The 14,374-nt window shown below is 49.8% G+C and overlaps 1 pseudogene; it reads right to left on the bottom strand.

The window, feature by feature from the left end:
• LOC149366468 (luciferin 4-monooxygenase-like) overlaps nt 1-14,374 on the bottom strand; it is a 55,954-nt pseudogene that overhangs the window by 31,944 nt on the left and 9,636 nt on the right.

Below are 14,374 nucleotides of genomic sequence, written 5' to 3'. Positions count from 1 at the left end.
TGACGGAGGAGAATGTTGAATGTTTTCTGGGAACCACTCCCTTTTCCTACATCCACGGTTTAAGCTCCGTGACCCTGCGGTCGACCTTATGTGGGCTTAAAAAAGGCTCCGCAACGCGCCCGCAGTCGCACCTTCAAGAATTAGTAGTAATCGTTTACTGACAAAAAAATACAAAAAGGAAGCACGAGAGCTGCAGCCGGTGGAATTCACGGAATTCAGAGCCGGCGGAAGTCACAGGGAGAGGATAGCGAGGAAAAGTACGGAGGAAAGCGACCGGCAGAAAAGACGGGGGAGCTTTGTACACAATTCACAAAATACAAAAAAGTATCAAGTTCGCGCCGCTCGCAAGCTAGTGCCTAAGCTTTGTTGTACACATTTACAACGCGCGTAAATTAACTGCATATTCTAGGCCGCGTGCACGTAGCGTCCTGTCGCTAATGGACAGCGCGAGCGGCGCATTGCGCAAGTGGCCCGGATGGAGCGCCCAGCTGCCGCCTTAAAGCAGAAACAGAGCCGGCTTTGAAACGTCGTGTTATCCTACAAGAACTTATTTGGCTGGCGTTTACTTCTCAAATAAATGCAAATTATAGTCATAAAATTTTAATTGGATTTGCCTCTGGGTTGCAGCTTTGGGAAAAGGCGTAGCTTCCTGCACAGCAAATGGCAGATTTGTCAGAATAGCTCACAACATGCCGTTCTATGAACTCTTCGTTATCGCTTCATAGTTTGCACACACTTTTGACATGAACGCGGAAATTAGCAGCGATTACGGCAATGGCAAAGCCCTTAGCGACGGCGAATGATCGAATAACTGGAGGCACTTTAACAACCTAGAAGAAATGCTGTGAATTACCACACTACGAATTGTTACACTGGACAAATTGCCTAATGCGCACAATCAGTTAGTGAAACAGGCACGAAACGGAGCACCAGGTTTCTTGCATAGAGTCCTGCAGTACTTGCAACGTACAAGCTTATGGGCATCTATATATGTACAGATGACAGGAGTACAGCAAGAAGCCAAACGAATTCGGCTTGATTGGGCTTGTACCCTTACAGAAATAGCTTTATATTCAATAAAGAGACTACAGAGGTACACTGATTTCAACGCATCCCTGCTGCATTTTGACCGCATCGCCTAAACTTTCGAAGAGCTGAACGCTATTGAGCTTTAAGATGTAGCGATTAATGCGCTAATACCTAAGTTTCGTGGCTTTGTATAGTTAATGCGCACGCATTTCCACTATCACTCATCCTCAAGTAGCCACTGTATGCGTTTGCCATAGTAAATGTGTCTGTAAAGCTCCGGAGTTTGCTTATAATCCTCTATAATACCCATACATGGCGAGCACTTTCTTGTAGCGGCCCATGTTTGTGTGCCTACATCCGATGGGGACACTTTTAATAAAAGCGCGCATTCACAAGGCGTGACTTGATCTCCTTAAAGCAAGCAAAAAAAAGCGTAGACGTGCGCCTAGCCAAACGCACCAAGAGAGGGCGCCACACGTTTCTTGCCGATGCTGAGGATGCATGATGAATAGAAAAATAGCCAGGGAAAAATTCTGCCTCATTCAAATGTAAAATACTTTACATCTATTAAAAGATGGGACATTTCGCTACCTAAAGCTCCTAGAGCAGTCCGATATATTGTAAATCATGGCAGCGGTGAGTGATCAAATGAGGACAAGTGGGGTTTTTTTCGCGACCTCGTCATAGGCATCATGCGACCATATCTCATCGCGCAGGGTAAACGCAATATTTAAGCCACAGTGATGAAACTTTATTAAAAGAAACTTTATGAGGTATTTAACCCCTGCTTGTAACTTATGCGTGACGAGATATTGATTTTTTTATTTTTCATCGCCATTCAGTTACGCGCCGCCGCGCCACCGGCTGTCGCGAGATGGCGCGACCGGTTTTCCGAGGCGCATGGGCCGGAATCCTGGGGATGGGTTTGGTGCGTTAAAATAGCAGTTATTTGCCGTATCGCGCTATGTTTGCATTATTTTAAAACCCACTCCTTCGGGTCACCAATAAGTCATGTGATCTGGCCACGTGACAATGAACTCATTTAGAACGAATGAGTCGATCTCTGAACGGTAAACTTTGCGCTCCTGTAAGAATGAGTTGATCTCTGCACATTAAGCTTTGCCCTCCTGAAGAACGCAGGAGCCCATTGCTGATTGTCGGCTTTTCACTCACCCGCCACGGCGTTCTTGATGCGGGCAACGATGTCCTCTCTGCAGATCCGCTCGCTTCGCATAGCGAGCACCACGTACGGCGCGGCTGCCTCGCCGTACTCGTGGTGCGGCACTCCAGCCACGGCCACCTCGGTCAGGCATTCGCCCGCAGTCTTCAGAATGAGCTGCTCGAATTCTGCCGGGGCCACCTGGTTGTCCATGCACCGGATGAGCTCCTTCAGGCGCTCCACGAAGTAGCACCCTCTCCCCCGTTGTCTAACTCGGCAGGAGGAGGTATCAGTGCGCCGGATTCGGGCAGAGGCGGCCCTGACCCCATCTGTCCGTTATCGGTGGGGTGATAAATATCTTCCAGCAACTGACAGGTGCCCTCACTGCGGCGCTGCACCGGACATTTGTGATGTGCCGCACCTTTTGTGGACTTGCCCAGCGACGGCCCCTATTAGAAAACGGCTCTTCAGGGAGGTCGGCCTGTGGTGGAACCGCGACGGGGACTATGTGAAGTGGACTATGGACAATCACTTCACCAGCAGCCTATGCGAGTACCTCGCCGAAACTGGTCTACACTCCTTCTTTTAACTTTCTGTAACCTACATTCCACTCCCCCTTTTCTCAACTTATACCTCAAGGCAGACTTCTCGAATAAAAAAAAAAAAAGAACCGGCCATCCGCGTCGTAGTAGCACATGTCCCCTGGGGGTAGATGTATATTCCATGAGTATCGACGCGGAAGGGGTCCTTTACATTAAGAAAGGTGACGAGACTTCTTAACTATGCTCCTCGTTCAGCCTTCGGCTATTGCGACGAGAGATACTGTCCTTGGAAGAGAAAAACAATGAAGGAAATAAAGCCTACGGAAAGCTTCAGTAACCTCAACAAGCTTACGGCAGGACGACGTATGTTAGAAAGGGCTTTTAAAGAGAAAGAAAAATAAAGGTGTCCTGCCCGCACCGCCAGATGGCGCGACGGGCTTAAATAAAGTTATAACATAAAAGAATGAGGACGGGTGCCAATAAGAAATTTAGAAAGAAAAAAAGCAGTCGCATGACACGGCACGCTTTTGATTTCTTCGAGTGATGGTCTTTACTAAGCGCTGCCTTTGTCGGCAGCTCCTCAAAAATCGCCGCGTTCCTGTAGAAAGCTCTTAAGCGGTCATGTTCGAACCGACATAACAAACAAAACAACGAAACACACCTTTTGACAAGGAGTGCGCACAAATTAACTTCTACACCTCCAATTTTGGGATGCTAGACCTGAAAGATGGTCGGCCGCCGGGCTATCGATCTCTTGCTGCAGCCATTGTCCATAGAATCACTTCCAGCGTTTTCTTTCCTTAGGAGAGTCACGCGCCTCACTGTGCCTGTCTAACAAAAGCAACAAAAACTGTCATAGCGCTGCTATAACCTCTTAAACTACTTCCTGCACTAGAAATGTCGATTAGCAAGCAAAAACCGTTATGTATTTGACACTTGGAGCGTTGTGTTTTGAAATGTTTGCTTTCTAGAGGCAGCGCATACTTACCCGAGTGGCACCAGCCTTCTTGGTCGAAGAACTCGGCAGTAGCTTCGGGCTTGTTGTAGTACCCTTTCATGGTGCTCGGGATCCGGTAGCAAAGCTCTCCGTTTTCGTTCGGTCCCAGTTTCTCGCCAGTCTCCGTGTCTATGATCTGATGAGATGAGTGGTTGACATGTTACAGGAAAGGTAGCAACAAGAAACGCACCGCCCAAACAGGAATACCATGCTTAAGACAGTTCCAGAAACAGACATACATCGTTGCCGCCTGCGGTACATTTATTACTTGGGCGTTTCAAAGGAGAACTAAAATATTAATATTCAGCCCACATCTGCACCATACTAATGGACCTTGATTTTAATGAAGAAATTGTTCCCACTCCTCCATCTCGCATTTTTTGGGGAGTTGAAAGACTGGCTAAGGCGTCAAGACTTAGCCAGATATTTTGCACGCAGTGGTAGCACTGGCACTTGTTGTTTAGATAACGAGTCGTAAATGCAAGCGAAATGAGAGGTGTTCAGTTAGTTTAAACAACGAAGAAGATTGTCGTCTTTCACATGTTTTGAGACGTGCTAATCCATTTAAACAGGTTTTACGGGCCGAATTGACGGTAACGCTGATGAAGTCACATTTTATGCTGGTCATCTCTTGAGAATATGCCGGCTGCTGAACCACCAAGTTCCGCCAATGCCTTGTAGATGGCATCCATGGTAGAGAGAGGGTGTGGTAGATGGTCCTTGGCGATCACAAAATGAACAAGGGAGGGGAAAACCTCAGGTTGCTTGAGCCAACGTTTCGACAAGGGGACTTGTCTTCGTCTGGGCAAAGCGTTCATCATTGGCAGGGATTAACTAGGACCTTCGCTCCGAGGAGGAAGACTCCGGGGGTGGGGAAGGAAAGTGGTGTGAGAGGGGATGCGTGTCAGGAAGGGGAGGGAGGTGAATCTTGATTCGTTAAGCTGCAGTAGTGGAAAAACTTATATCCCGGGGGTGTGTAATGAACAAAGGCTTTGAAGGGGCTGCGACGGGGGGTTGGCGCTGGGTGGACCTGAAAAACTCAGATAAGGGGATTAGTCAGCATGGTACAGGGAAATGAGAACAAGGCAAACAAAATAGGCTGGCACTGGAAGGAGAAAGAAAAAGGGGGGGGGGGGCATTTCCAAGGAAGGACAAGGCAGGGGGGGGGGGCTGGTATTTTCAGGGCAAAACGCTAGGGGGGGCTCAATTTTCAACCGCTCTTACGCCCATACTTTACGGCAACAGCTTTGTTTTTCAGCGCCTTAGAGCTCGATGGGGAACACTCTAGGTTCGAGCACGCCTAGATGACAACAAGGACCATTGAGATGTTCAAACGCACCCTAAGGGCCTCTCGATCTAGTTTGCGTTCTTGGTGAAAATTGCTTTTTTGTCTCTTGAAGGCTCTTGTGATGTTTCTCCGAGTCTCATTTATTGCTGAGGACATTTCACTTCCGAATCTTACCGTCACTAAGTTTGAACTCGTGACGACTGCAGCAGGAAGGACCCCGTGATCGCAGTTTAATTGGGAATGTTGGTGTTGCCTAGCCTCCGGGATCCCCACCAAGAAATGTGTGTCGATGTACCACAGCTTACCCGTGGAAAAGACCGTCGGTGGAAATACCTGTATATCATTTTTGCGCCTTTTCTGGCTTACAAAAGCTGCGTTTTCAGTTAAGGTAGAGTCTTTTTTTGTTAAAATGTGGTCATATCTAAATAACGGTCCACTTCAGTATTTCCTCAGCGTTGCGGTAATGTCTCACATTGTATACAAAATAACAGGCAGCGCACGATACATCTATGTCCGAGAAGGTAGGAGGGCATCATCCATGTTGTGAACATATTTTCTGCGCTTGAGCGCTTTGCGATGAAGTAAACTCGCGGAAAGCTCAATATTAACCATGGGCTTACTGAGCCTGTGCTTAGATTTGATATTTTTGCAAGTTTGATATTTTTTGATAGCCCCGCCGCGGTGCCTCAGTGGTTACGGCGCTCGGCTGCTGACCCGAAAGACGCGGGTTCGATCCCGGCCGCGGCGGCTGAATTTCTTGAAGGCGAAATTCTAGAGGCCCGTGTGCTGTGCGATGTCAGTGCACGTTAAAGAACCCCAGGTGGTCGAAATTTCCGGAGCCCTTCACTACGGCGTCTCTCATAGCCTCAGTTGCTTTGGGACGTTAAACCCAAATAAACCCAAATAAACCTAAATAAACCTAAAACCTATTTTTGATATTTTTTATATTGCGGCATCCCGGGCTAGGGAAGCGGACCAAGATGATGCCGGCATTCACTGTCTGCGCCGGCTAATCCTCTAGATTTGTTTATTCTCTCCGGTGACCACACAATGTTCCACAAGGCCGGCGCTCGCCAAAGCTTCTCACCTTAGTCTCGACCATGGGCGCCGGGTAGCCCAGGTAGCCGGCGCTGATCTCGTCAGCAGGCGGGGAGCACACGATGCCGCACGACTCGGTGAGTGCGTACAGGTTCCGCAGGCAGAGCAGGTCGCCGAACGCGCGGCACACGGCCTCGGCGAGCGACTGAGACACCACGCTGCCGCCCACGTTGATCTTGCGGACGCTGTCCAGACGCACGCCACGCCGGAGCATCTCGCCCACGATCTGGCGGAGCCGCGTGGGGAAGCTGGCGAACGTGGTCACCTGGTGCGAGAACACGTTAGAATCACTATGGTTACTGCTGCAATCGTCGCAAGGAGTTGTAATTGCCGAAATCAGGAAGGGAAAAAAAAATGAAATTGCAGCGCGATACGCCGCATGTTCACCGGCGCGCCACCATTCCACTACTCAGTATCCTATCTCCAATTCACCTCAGCTCTCAAGACAACAACAGTGATCACACCATCATCTCAATGCTTTACAGAATTCGCTGAATACTTATTAATGCGAAAGCATTATACCCCTCATGCTGAGGAAAATCCGTCACCGGAAATTGTCCGCTGAATGTGTCCTCAAAAGGTGTCTATAGAAAGTGGTACCTCTCACGTGACCTCATTCAAGAAAATAAATTCGCCGTCATTGGGGTTAGAACCCAGGCTCTCTGCATGCCAGGCGGCACGCAACGTATATGCCATGAAATGACTTTTTCTTTCTTCATTGCATGTAAGTATACAGCCACCCTGACAGTCTTCAAGCCCGACTTGACCAGGTCGCATCATGCAACCCGTCACGCACAATCACACCAGCATCCTGCTCTCACTTTGCCTGCACATCAAACTTCCCGGAAACACACGCATGCATCGAGGGAAGGGACCTAGGTAGGAAGTCGATTCTGCGCAGCATATACCCCCCACACCATAGCACACTGCTCTCTGAACAGAGACTTCGATGAACGTGGCGGCACTGCGTGGTGATCTGTCATGCTGCTGTACGGCAGGCTAAACACTCCCACGAGCAATGGACGATCAAATGGAACGTTAGAACCTTCGATTCTACGCAAAATTCTTATAGTATAGGGCGTAATCTCAGTCCTTTTTGTCAGTCCGTTGAAGAATGTCTAAAAAAAAAAAACACGGCATCACATCGAAACAAAAAGCAATGATCAATAGTTTCTGCCAGGCGACACAAGCGACAGTTCATAGATCATCATAGTTCATAGATCACAAAAGTCCCTTTTTCACGAATGCACGCTTTGGCAGGTAGGGTTTATGGCTTATGGTGGTTTAACGTCCTAAAGCGACACAGGCTATGAGGGACGCCGTAGTGAAGGGCTCCGGAACATTTCGACCACCTGGGGTTCTTTAACGTGCACTGACATCGAACAGTACACGGGCCTCTACAATTTCGCCTCCATCGAAATTCGACCCCCGCGGCCGGGACAGAACCCGCGCATTTCGGGTCAGCAGCCGAGCGCCATAATCACTGAGCCACCGCGGCGGCGTGTTTTGAGAGGTAAGGTGGGTATGTGAAGTTTAAAAAAAGGAAGTGTTTGCGGACGATTGAACGCAAATCAGTTGCAACCACTTTAATACACTGTTGTTTAGAAAGGAGAGGTAAGGCTGCCAGTACATCGGTGCAGGAAACAACGTCTCAATAAGAAATGTCATCTATCTTTCGGATAAAGTTTTTTCTTTATTCCATGCAAATCAATCCTGCTGAGTCAGGAAGTGCACGACTCATGGTGTGTACAACAGTAAAGTGTTGGGGATGTGTACTGATGTTCGACAACGATGACTTGCAAAGAATTTTCTGACGTCATGCAAAGGTTACGGGACAACAATGACTTGCAAAAAAGGTTGCTGACGTCATCCAATGGTCACGTGATACGTGTCACTTCACAACGATGATTCGCAAAAAAAAGGTAGTTGACGTTCAAACGTAAATGCTTGGCATTTTTCCAATGCAGCAGTGCTCTCTAAGTTTTTTTCCTCTACCTCATGCTTTCCGTCGCGATGTGTGCGTTTCTCCGCGCAGAAGGGCAAGAGTTCGGGCTGTTTGCCTTTCTTAGAAACCAACACCTATTAGAAACTTCCTGGGAATTCGAGGCACTAACTGCCGTTGTAAAACAAGCCTCAACGAGCAGCCAAAACTACGCCTTAGATGGAGTCCTTGCAAAAAATATTCCCCTTTGTATCGGCTCCTAATTCCTAGAGCTACTAGCCTTCACTATCGCCGCTCTTTGCACTAACATCTCCATCCTTCGATTGACAGCACCCGCCAGGGAGGCCTATCGGTTAGGGCGCTCGGATACTGAGCCGGAGTACCCTGGTTTGAACCTGGCCGTGGCGGCCGCTTTTCAGCGGGGGCAAAATGCAAAAGGCGACCGTGTGGTGTGCGATGTCAGTACAGATTAATGATCTCCAGTTTGTCGAAATTATACCACAGCCGTCTGCCACGGCAATTGTTGTTGCGACTGCAGGAAGGATGAAAGGGAAAGTTCACGGGCCTGCCCACTGGCTCGGGCTGAGCCGCACTCGCTGCCACGTGCAGACAGAACAGAGTTGAAAGTTGTGAGAGGAAAGATTTAAAGAACAGACGCGCGTCGCGACAACCGCGTCCGCCGAAGCTACCAGGAGCTGCGGGAGGCCCACCTCGTGAACCAATGCACGCGGCTCATGCAGACGGCTTCTGGGCGCCGCCAGCTAAACCGCTTGCACATCCAACACGACTGCACTCCAGAGCAGGCGGAGCGTTTCCCAGTACTGTGGCGCCATATGCTCTGGGTCTCCCCGCTCCCCCGTAACATGGACACCGACATGCACGAAAACAGACGACAAGCGCGGGCTCGGGCTCTTGAGAGACAACACGGCTCCCGACCCTGTGTATATTATGTAGACGTAGCAGGGCCATCGCCCACGGGATTTTACACGGCCGCTGTCGTTCACCAGGAAATGCACGTTGATGGACTCTCTTTTCGAGCCCCGAATTCAATGCGAGCCGAGGAAGTAGCGATAGCACTTGCTGCCGCCCACGCCAATTGGAGAATAATCATCACGGACTCCCGAAAAGCATGTGATCATTACTTGCCAGGGGAGATCTCCCCCTTAGCTGCTTGCATTCTAAGATGGACTGCCACTGATCCAACACCGAAAAGAATTATTTGGGCTCCTGGCCATCGGGGCTTACGAGGTAATGAGGGCGCTGACGCGGCTGCCCGAGCGCTTACTCACCGGGCTCCTCATCCCAGCTCTTCTGGCTCGGAGGCTAACCAGCCGCTGCTGCGATTCAGGGAAATAACGCATTATAGCGACAACCACCGCCTTTTCCCGGCCACTGCAAAGGGGCTAAGTAAGACGGAGGAGCGAACTTTAAGGCGCCTGCAGACAGGTACTCTACTCTGTCCTGCAATCACAAAACATCACTATCTTAACACGGCTGGGCAATGCCCGCACTGTGGGGAGACCTGTGATATCTTCCACATGGTGTGGGCATGTACTCAAAATCCCCCCCCTCCCCCCTCCCCTACCCATTCAAGAGAGGCATGGGAGACTGCCCTCCTCAACTGCTCCTCGCTTGAGTCCCAAAGGGCTCTGGTGAAACGGGCGAGAGACGGGGCCTCGTCATGCGGTGTCCCGGACTACGGACGCCGACCATGTAGCGGGGCCACTGTGTGCCTCCCAAACTCTATTTCACAAAATAAAAGTTTTCACCACCACCAAACGACGACGCCGGCTGTAACAGATACCCCAAGCTCAAATCTCCCTCCGCCACAGCCGCTCTTCCTCATGCTTTTTTACACTCTCACTTCTCTCCCTTTCCTCACCGCATGGTTTAGGTGTCCACCGACAATGAGCTTGAATGCGACTTTCTTTCGTAAAAAAATGGCAGTGGCTTAGCTCTGCCATGCCAGAATATACATAGCGTGAGGTGAGGGCGAGGTGTCCACATCTCGGTGGGCACCTGAACCAGAGGAAAGGCGCATAACTGCCCCTTAGAACAGTGGACACCTCAACCATGCTTTACGGTAAGTGGCGGTAGTGAAAGTTGTGCGCTGCATGCGTTGGCATTGACAACGTTGTGCCACAAACGTGGCGCTGAAGCCATAGGCCGTCGGCGTTCGTTGCGGTCATTGGCGTTGGCGTTGACAACGTTTTACACTTGATCATTTTAAGGAAAGGATGTGCGCATAATGGCTCCTTGGGTCAGTGGACGCCTGAATTGTGATTATAGGTACCCGGGGTGATGAGAGAACGATGTGGGCGATGTGGGCTGCAGGCACTGACAAGGTTGCGCCAGAAACGCGGCGCTGAAGCCATAGGCCGTCGGCGTTCATTGTGTTCATTGCAGTTGGCGTTGTCAACGTTTTACACTCCGATTATTTTAGCGGAAAGGAAGGCGAGCGCGCACAGCGAGGCACGCCAGCTGTGCGTAGTGACGTCACTTGCTCCTCGCGCATGCGCAGCACGGCTCTCCAGGAGCCACGCGAAACTGCTCAACCTCGGCCAGTGTAGTTCACGCTACAAAATTTAATAAAATTTCTTTTAGTGCTATCCAGTGTCCCCATTTGGCGAGAAAGTACACATTTTCTTCATATACCACCTCGCGCCACATAATGCTTCTTGCCAGTGGGGTGGCACGTTCTTGAATGAAACAGAGGAGGAGGAGGAGGAAAAAACTTTTATTAAGCAACCCTTAAAAGGAAGCCAGTGAGGGTGGGGATAAGGATAAGGGGGTTGCAGGAACAGGTGGGCCCTCGCGGTCGCGCTAGGTGGCCAGGAGCCCATGGGCCCTGGCGACCTCTGTGGCCCAGGTCACCATCCGGAGCTGAACCTCCGGCTGTGAGCTGTGCAGCACGGTCTCCCATCTCTCCTGGTCGTCAAGTCTCAGAAAAGGGGGAGTTGGAGTATTAGGGCAAGCCCTAAGTATGTGATGAATACCCGCCTTAGGGTGTTGGCATAATTTGCAGGACGGATGATAGTCCCCTGGGTGCATGAGGGAATGCAGGTAAGGGTTCGGAAAAGTGTCTGTCTGAATCCGTCGCCAAACGACTTGCTCGGCCTTATTTAGCGATTTATGGGGAGGGGAGTAAACTAGTCTGGAACCTCGGTAGTGAAGCGTGACTTCATGGTACGTCATCATGCGTTCCATAGCACTGTGGAACGAGGGGAGGCCGTCCACCGCCCGGTCGACGAGTCCTCGGGCGTGATTGTGTGCAGCCGTATTACAGAGTCAGTGCATGTTAAAGATGCCCAGGTGGTCGAAAATATTTCTGGAGACCTCTACTACGGCACCTCTTTCTTCCTTTCTTCTTTCACTCCCTCCTTTATCCGTTCCCTTACCGTGCGGTTCGGGTGTCCACCGAAATATGTGAGAGCACTTACTGCTTCATTCCTTAAAACCAATTTCAGTTTGATTTAAGACCAACCTTATATGTGCTCCAAATAAAATTTTCCATAAAAACATGGCGCCATTGGATTGCAACATTGCAAAGCTGAGCGAAATTGATTGATAAACCTTGCGTAAAATGAGGAAATACATGCAATGAATTAAAAATAAACGATAACTGTGCATTATATTTTTCAACAATACCTGTAACAGATCTCAAGCATGAAGCCACTTCTTGTTGTTCTGTTCAGAAGCCTGTCTTATGGTTGTAGGTACAAAGTAGCTCCTACACCTATAGGCCAGTAGCAGGGTGCTTGTAAGTCGCAGATGGCAGATGGAGCCTTTTTTAGAGCGCAGCTCTTTGGCGTCCGTTCCTGGGTTTCGCGTCGCCGTCGGCGTCGGCCTCGTAACCAGCTCCGCCCCCAATCTCACGCTTTTCAATTGGTCGAAATGCTCGTGACGTCACAGTGCGCGAATTTCAAATGGGGCCAATTGTACTTTGGCTAGTAACCATGCAACCAATCAAAGGGATCGTATAGTGATGCTGCAACTAAGTTGGACTGAGTTCAGTTAATTGCCTAATTAATATAGAGGAGAATGAAGAGGTCAGAACAAAAGAAAAGAAAGACGCGCGCCGCAGCGACAACAGCGTCCGCGGAAGGAGACGCTGCTGAAAAAAAACAGATAAGTACGAAGCCGCGTTCCCTCCACCACCACCACGCACTTCCCCACTCAGTAAGACGTTGCTCGTTTCATATACGTTGTGTCGAACATCCTAGACAGTTCCAACAATTGACAGGTTAATGACAGAACACGATGGACAAAAATACAATAATATAAATATGAAATAGCCTAATTAACCTTTCTAGTTAGACCGCATAAATCAATAAAACCGAGAACGAAATTCGTCGAGTTGGGGAATCGAACCAGGGTCTCCGGAGTGCGATACGAGCACGCTAGCCCCTCCGTAATGCCAGCTGAATGGTTTGGAATGAACAAAGGCGCGTCTAGCTAATACGGCGTCTTCGTTCACTCCCATCTTCCCCCTTTCCCTTAAGGCGAGGTGCAGGTGTCCACCCAGATATGCGAGACAGATACATTTCCTTTCCTCAAAAAATAAATTTACCGTCCAGCAAGGCGTACAGCCGAATTGCCGATGGCGTTCTGTGGACTCCCTGGCAGCGTTGCAAGACGCTGTCGCGTTCCACTCTTACAGGCGAAGCTTAACATGTTAACCACACATCAGTAACACACGCAGACAGCCAATGGACGCGTCATTCGCTGGCAGCACTTGATTCATCATTCACAACCACATTCTTAACGTACGCTCCCTTGCCGCACATGCCAAGGACGTACACCACGATCACATTCTGCGCCATTCCTCTGTACTTTGCTTTGCTGAAACCTGGATGGATCCCGAAGAGCCTCTCGAAATCATAGATTTCCTATACTGCTGTGGTGCTCGCAGAGACCACAACAGAGCGGCGGGAGTCGCTATCTACTTGCGCACAGGTCTCTCTGCAATACCAGTCGAAATGTTTGGCACGTCACATGAAGTTGGCGAACTGTGCGCCGCAAAGTTGCCCAACGGCTTGCTGGTAGTAGCTGCCTACTTCGCCCCTACCGCACTCACGAAAGACGTCGTGCACTTCCTGCAACTCGCATTAACCGTCCATCGATCCACACCGATGTTAGTAGTGGGGGACTTTAATGTTGACATAAAGACAAACAGCAATTTCCTAACACTTATGCGGGAGAACATCCCGTTCCTCTCGCTCGTAACGCGTCCCACGGCTGTGACAACCTCGCTAGGCACTTGTATAGATCTCGTCTTTGAGAATCAAGCATTGGTGTACCAAGTCGAACATATATCAGTCTATTTCTCCAACCACAAAGCTTCCTTCATGACTGTCAAGAACTGTTAGTGGAGTCTTTGTTAAAGGAATACGTGTGAAAAATAAAAAAAAATTCTGTGATAGCGCATACATGTGTTGCTCGATTTCTTTGCCTCAATCTATCGAAAAGGTGAAACAGCTTATTTGCTGCGCTCAAATTTCACATTAGGAAGTAACGTAATCGTCGGTAATTTTTTTCCCGGCATCCTTCTACGTCCTCCCTTCCTGATTCTGGCTCCCCCTCTCCGCTAACGACATATTCAGAAATATTGCAACATTTGCGCCTTGAAAGGCAGACACTCCCGAGGCCCGCTAAGGGTCTCAGTAAATCAGAGGAATGTCACCTTCGCAGGCTACAAACTATGTCTTTCAATAACCCAGCTACGCTTCACGCCATTGAGCCCGAGTCCTTTTCGGCACAGTGCAAATTTTGTGGCCAGAAGGCAAACTTGTACCACATGGTATGGGCTTGTCAGAAAAATGACAGCATTGAGATCATAAATCAGCCAACGCGGGTGGGCTGGGAGGCGGCCCTGTCCAGCTCGGACCTCGAGGAACAACGAGCCCTCGTCGCCAGAGCACGGGCAGCGGCTTTCACCAACGGCGTCCCGGACTAGGGACCCGATCAGCCTTCCCTTCAACTAAGGCTTTAATAAACGTTTTCATCATCATCATCCCGAGCATTTTCGTCAACTAAGGCCGAGCCCCAGGCCGGAGTGATATGTGTAACAGCCGGTGGCGTCGTCGCTTCAAACGAACGCGTTATACTTAGACTATTCACTAATACAATGCGGTGCCCGGCAGTATTAAAACACTTCGATCCCGCGTTCACTGGCAGGTGCAAACACTGTGGCGAGGTGGCTGACACCTACCACATGGTTTGGGCTTGCCAGCGCAACTCAGCTCTCTCCCCCTACCCCAACCCTACCAGAGAGGAATGGGAGGCGGCCCTGCTTGGCTGTTCGGACCTTCAGGCCCAA

Source organism: Amblyomma mixtum, chromosome 1 (genome assembly GCF_055824585.1).
Source record: "Amblyomma mixtum isolate Tamu chromosome 1, ASM5582458v1, whole genome shotgun sequence".
Classification (NCBI taxonomy): domain Eukaryota; kingdom Metazoa; phylum Arthropoda; class Arachnida; order Ixodida; family Ixodidae; genus Amblyomma; species Amblyomma mixtum.
Note: the sequence above shows the minus strand (reverse complement) of the source record. Positions and strands in the feature narration are given on the sequence as shown.